General features: G+C 31.3%; 1 pseudogene; it reads right to left on the bottom strand.

Moving 5' to 3' along the window:
* Window positions 1-54: 54 nt before the first annotated feature.
* Window positions 55-5,342, bottom strand: LOC143607969 (E3 ubiquitin-protein ligase RGLG1-like; annotated as a pseudogene).
* Window positions 5,343-6,920: the final 1,578 nt, after the last annotated feature.

Below are 6,920 nucleotides of genomic sequence, written 5' to 3'. Positions count from 1 at the left end.
AAAAATAAGATTTTATAATATTATACGTTGATTGAATGCAAAGCGAAAATTCACCTGATGTCCACAAGCGAAAACCATATCCTTCGGTTTGTTAAGACACTTAGGGCAGACCTAATGACACCAATTGTAGTATCGTTAAGTGGTGTTCTGTTTTGTTTATCTGGTTTATATATGTATTAACACAAACTTCATAGCACCTACTTACCGTATTATGGCGCGTCTCATTTACATGATACTGGCGGACATTTGTGTTTGTTACATTGCCACCGGAAGGTGGAGGAAGAGGAACACTGCCTGGAGAATCTCCTTTTCGGGCACTGATCAACAACATAACAATAAGTGAAAAGTCTTATAGATATTACATATGTTAAATCTTTTGTTTATTTTTCTCTTTCTTGCTATCACTAGTGAAAAATGCATAGGAAACTGCAGTTAGGCTATGCTTAGTGGGCGGCAAATGGGGGTGATTTTATGGAGGAACACCCCCTCCCCCGGGCGATAAGAGGGGCAACCGGGGGGGGGGGGTGGCTTTTTGTCGCCGGTGTGTGAGGGTTTGGTTAATATTATTATAAGTTTGTGTGTGTGTGATATATATATGCATGTGTGTGTGTGTGTGTGTGTGTATATATATGAGGCTACAACAACATTACACCCTTAAAAAAACTCGTCATTTACTGACTGGGTGTTACATGACGTATGTCGCCCATTTTAAAGCCTCTCTAGTACACATAACGTTACATACGCATTTGCAATAACAAAAAAGATGACAAGGAAAAACTTTGTATGAAACTTTTTCTACAATGTGTTGCTACGCAATTTCCTAATTGATATTAACAAAATCGACTTATTTATTCGCATTACCTTTATTATTTATAACTTTTATTTATTTAAATTCTTCTTTTTGACAATTTTTTTGTAAACGTAATCTTTATTTATTTATTATTACTTTTTTTTCTTATTTTTCGTACAAATTTCAACGAAAGATCTTTTTTACTTAATATTTTATAAATGCGACACATATTAATAAAAAATTAATTATATAACTTATATATTGTATTCTAATACCAAATTTTGATCAGTTGGTCAATAATGCTTTCAACTTTCACTTTTGTTGCTAAATGTAATATTAGTTAGACAATTATCATAGATTTTACGCGCTCACTTTACAGTTGATTATGCTTGATTTTGTTTGTATGTTTCTCCATTTCGCGAAAATAAAGTATAATTCTATAATAGTTATGCTACCAGGACTGTTCTTGGCAACAAAAGTGAAAATTTTGATTGTCACCGATCAAAACTGTAAGTATATAATATTATCTGTTAGTATGATATAGTATGAAATATTTTAATCCAGTCTTCTTATATATATATAATCGTAAATCTATCATTTTAACTTTTTAAGCGTATGAATCTTAATATGCGAAGCGATGTACCTGAGTAGTTTGAGCTCAATGGTTGCCGTGTATTGCGAAGGTATTTTCATCAATGCGTTTAGTGCGAATTCTCTCTCTTTATCCGGTTGATGCATATTAGTTGACATAATTTCCGTAAAATTCACAAACTAGCAAAAAAACAAGAGCAAATCGCTGTCACAAAATATGATACATGTGATATTTTATTAGAGCATTCCCAACATGTCCTTTATATTATTGTGAGTGAATTTTCTATTTTATACTATATAGAATAGTTGTGAGTGGAGGATATAAGAAACTTTTGTTGATGAGCAAATTTAGAGTAACGTTGTTCATCATTTATAATGTTTTAATATTTTTTGAAAGTTGTGAGTTAAAATGTAGTGTTTTTTTAGTATAACTATAAAAGTATAAAAAAATATTATTTAATTGACAACGAGAGATAAAATGTATTGTTTTTTTTAGTACAATTAATGAGATATAGATGCTGCTGGAATGCTCTTAGCGACGGTTAAGTTATTTCAAACCTTAAAATTGTCAAATGCTCTAGAAGGTAAGTTATCAAATGCCATCATCATGTCCCAAGGACCATCACCAACCCCTACTAGTATTATTGATAACGGGTAATTACTGCATGCAACACAATAAACTCAAGATTTTATGAAGATCTTTAACGACAAAATGGTCATGCAAATTCATGATGTCAAATGCTACTACCTTGCTTTAACAATGGCATCGATGGTCTCTTGTTCTTGTATGCTGGGCTGGTCATATGCCGGATCGAAACTCCTTGTTACCTAAATAAATCGAGGTAAAACCATATGTTATATTGAATATAACACGTGATTATTTACATCCAGACATGGCCGGCTCTGAGAATTCACGTGCCTCGGCCGAGCCGGAAAAAATGCGACCCTTATACCTTTACTAAATAGTGTACACACATTTTTATACGCCGATTAAAGCTATAACGATAAGCATAACAATTAGCAAAATCATGGTATTATAATGAATTTATGACATAGGCTAATAGCTAATTAAGGATTTCTGAAGTTCTCGTAACATTCTTGATTGCAAATTGGTGAATCAACTCTTAGCGGTTTATGTTCTCTAATGTTCCGTTCTCGATAGCTATCATCGTCAACCCGTTAATTAGTCTTTCTTGGGACATTGTGGGTCGAAAATAAGATTTCAATAACTATAATTTCGAAAAACTTCTTTCTGTAATTCGTTTTGTTGTTATCCCGCCTATTCGTTTCTTTTATTTATTTAACTTATATTGATTAATGACATTTTTTCAAATTTTAGTGGGCGTATATGTCTTTGAGTAATCTAAAAAAATTGGTCTAAAAGGTGTTTGAGTATTATAAAAATGGTGGGATTATAAACATTCGAGTATTTTATATATATAACATCAGGAATTTAAAAAAAATAGTGCCCCCGAAAAAAACATGTCCGACCGGTCGCCCACTTGGCACACCCTAAGAGGCGGCCATGCATCTAGAGAAAGAAGAAGAAATCCAGAGAAGAAGGGGATTACTCTCAAATCAATAGCTACCTTCACATACATCCCAGTTCGTATATAATTTAACGAACTCGGTTACAATGATTATTTACATTTATACCCTCCTACTTTCAAACAATGACACATAACCCCCTATACTATGAGTTTTAAATAAGTTGTGACATATTTAGGATCTATTGACTCCTTTTAGCATGTGTAAGGGCTCACCTGACCGTCGGCTATAAGCAGCAAGACATGGTATTGGCAACCACTTTTTTCAACAATCGTCATTGCCATTTCAATTATAGGTGCGAAAGATGTCGGTCCTGCAAACCATTTTACTACATTGGAATCATAGTTTCAACACGAGAAATCTAAAACATCTATTTTACTACATTGGATTCCGATTTGGTTAACCAATTAATGGTACAAAAACTAAGTAATAACTTGTTTTTGGCTTCGGTTTTTTCAGTTTTTGGTTCATTTTAGTACATTTTTGACGGTTTTCATTTCAGTTTATGGTTCGACTATTGCTCACCAAGTCAGCCCTAGGAACTTCATATTACACACGTTTTGAAGTTTCAGTCCACTATTGTTTTAGTTCGTCATATAGAAATAAAACACATCATGATTTATTTTTACCAACTTTCAATCTTGAATATTAACACCTAAAATTCAATGGCTCACATATCTTCCTAGTCTTTTTGGACGTTCCGGTCTTTTTAGTCTAACTCCACCTTATACACATATTTTATAGCTATGAAGGAACGAGAAACAGTAATCGTTATATTTTATATAATTTTTTTAATTTTTTTTTAAAATAACTTGGGAATCGCAAACCAACCTGCAAGTCTAACACGAGGGACTATCTCTCTATAGCGTCTCAAAACATCTTCAAGTCCTCGACAAGGACAATCGGGATAAAAACTGAATACTCTTTTATCTTGTGTTGATGCTACAAAACACGTTTGGAAACACATATTAATGATACAACTTCCTTAAAGTAACTTGCTTAGACTATGTGTTATTGATGATGGTTGGTTAGTCAAAAGTGATTTCACGTCACTGCCACGTGAACAATGAGGGCATTAACTAACTAACTCATCAAACATATGTGGTAGAGTGGCTTTAACTCACAATTCTTATTTAAGATTTTTTCTTTTACTTTTTATATATAAAAATATGAATTGGTTAATTTGATTGATTGAACCTTTTCATGGCCCCACACTTTGAGCCCTCCTTTAGCGCCCCCCCCCCCCCCCCCCCCACCCTTACAAGATTAGTTAAGTATAAGGATATACCGTCTCCAAATCCGTAGCAGGGGATCCAATTATCATCATTAAAATTCACTAAAGTTCTCCCAATGATCGATATTGCTTGTTCATAAGGATTTTGTGACACTCCATTAATGCTATGTAAACTTCTCCCATGGAATGATTTCATCCCTAATTTTGTTTTTTACAAATTAGCAAATAGCATCTTTTAAGCGACTAAAAGAGCATTCACATTGAAATCTCTATATCATCAACCCAACCATATATTTTATTGAAAATTGTAAGTTTTTTTTTGTAAAAATTTGCACTACATCCAATTCTCTAAAATATAAATGGAATAAAATCATGAATTGAATCTACAAATTCATTCCATGAGTTTTTGTGAGTGGAAGAAAGAAAATTTTTATAAAAATAAATAATTATTATTTAATTGGATATGAATAAATAGATAGATAGATATGAGGAATTGTAGAAGATTTTTAAAAGATAAACAAGTATTATGAATAATAAGGATCCCAATGTGAATGCACTTATTTAAAGCATATGCTAATTAGTTACAATTAGCATCAAATATAAAATTTAGTGACAAGTTATGTAACAAAAATATATGCTTACAATAGCGATGAATAGAAGTATATAACCAACAAAACAAAATGTAAAACATATCCAGACTATAATTAGTGAGGAATGAGCCTAAAAGTCATATAACATTGGTTGTTGATACAAAACCGTAAAATCATATCAGAACCAAAAGGTTAGTTGATTATGAATTAAAATTTATGGCTTATTATCCGTAAAAAATGGATCTTTTACTGATACTAAGTTTATGAACGGAAAATATACTAACCTGTCCATTCATTGCTTTTCGTGAAATCGAAGCCAACAATGAGACTCGATGATTCAAGCCCAACTCGAGCAAGAGCAGCCATGGCCTAAAAGATAACATTTTTTTTCTTCTTTCAAATACATAGAATGAAACACGAAATATTTAACGAAACGTCCAACTTGATTAAGAAGTAGCTAGGGTACCTCTTCCAACGTCTCAAAGTTATCAGCTATTCTTGTATACCTCCGATCAAACCTTCTTTGTGGGACCGGTGGATTATGATGACGCGGGTTGTAAGATGTCTCTCCTTTATTTTTTTCGCCCATTATTACCAAAATTGATCACACACCAAAGATATTGAGGGATATATATGTGTGTATGAGAGAGAGAGAGAGAGAGATTACATCGTTGACTATTCAAACTCGAATCTATAATAAACAAATTCAAATTGCTACGAAGTTATGGGGTTGAAAATTAGGAAGCAGACCCTGTAAGAATCTTCTGGATTTAACAATTTAAGTCTTGATAACATTCTATTTTAGTATATTATAGTTGAATTAAATTTAAGCCTTGATAACAATTTAAGTCAAGATAATTTTCAAGACTTTTACTTTTATTTCATAAGATATAACCCTTTTGTCTTCTTTCTTTTTCGACCAAGATGAATTAAATTTCATCCTTGATAACAATTTAATTATAATCCTAATGATTATAAAAGTAACATATAACTATATAAGTTTTTTTAGAACTAAAACCACCCAAATGGCTAAATATGTATATGAAATGGTCATATTATACACACATGCAATTACTTGTTATAACACCTTTTGATGTCATATCTTTATTTTTTATAGTATTAATCAGTTATTTTTAACTGTAATATATAATGTTTAATTATACAAATGTAAATACATAGTTTGAAATTAGCATTAGTTTATTTTATCTAACTTCCGATACAGGTTTCATCACAAACTGAAATCCATTAGTTTATACATAGTTTGATATTAGCATTAGTTTGAAATTAACATAAGATCATTAGACTGAATATGACTTGGTCTATAATAAGTTTTTTATTGAAAGATATATGAAAACAAACATATCACAATACCTATATTCTTAAAAGTATTTATATTATACATTAGAAATTATAAACAATATAATTATATTACAAATATAAACAGAATGTGTATACACGTCTTTATAAATAATAAATATTAATGTCTACTTGCATGAGGACTGAAGTAAATGTCAACAAAGAATATATTATGTCAACTTACTTGATAATTAGTTGATATGTAACAGAAGTATTTAAAATATTTATATTAAAAATAAGACATATCAAGTATATATAGATGTCTCAAACATTTATGTATGGGATGTTTCTATCATAAATTATCATAACGCTTTATACTTCTCACAAAAATTAAAAATATCAAAGATGTGGTATTGTCAACTGTGAGATTATCATCTTGTGAAACAGTAAAAATAATAAAAATTTGATTTTAGGAAACTTAGTATATATAAAACATAAGTTTTACGCGATGCAGTCGCCATATTCATCAATCATCAAGATTGATTTTAGGCACTAGATTTTGTCACAAATGTATTGATATGAGATTTAATGATTAATTGATTTAATTGCCATTACTACACAAACGGTATATGCTACGGAAAAATTTGGTTTCAAATTTTGCTACGAAGTAACTATAGATTAGCTAGGGACACATTTTGTTACGATTTAGCTACAGATAGTGCGTTGCAAAAAAATCGTAGCAAAGTCCATAGCTCTCGTGATCCAATAGTTCAACCGGACCAACCCGATGTACTCACAAGAATCGAGATAGAGTTACAAAGAGTGTTCCTAGCAGGATACAAAAAGAAACACCTGGCAAAAATATTTGGTC

The sequence above is a fragment of the Bidens hawaiensis genome, unplaced genomic scaffold (genome assembly GCF_021521415.1).
Source record: "Bidens hawaiensis isolate Kalapana, Puna unplaced genomic scaffold, B.hawaiensis_p1.1 tig00091993_1, whole genome shotgun sequence".
NCBI classification, from domain to species: domain Eukaryota; kingdom Viridiplantae; phylum Streptophyta; class Magnoliopsida; order Asterales; family Asteraceae; genus Bidens; species Bidens hawaiensis.
The sequence above is the reverse complement of the archived record's forward strand: the minus strand, read 5'-3'. Positions and strand labels throughout refer to the sequence as shown.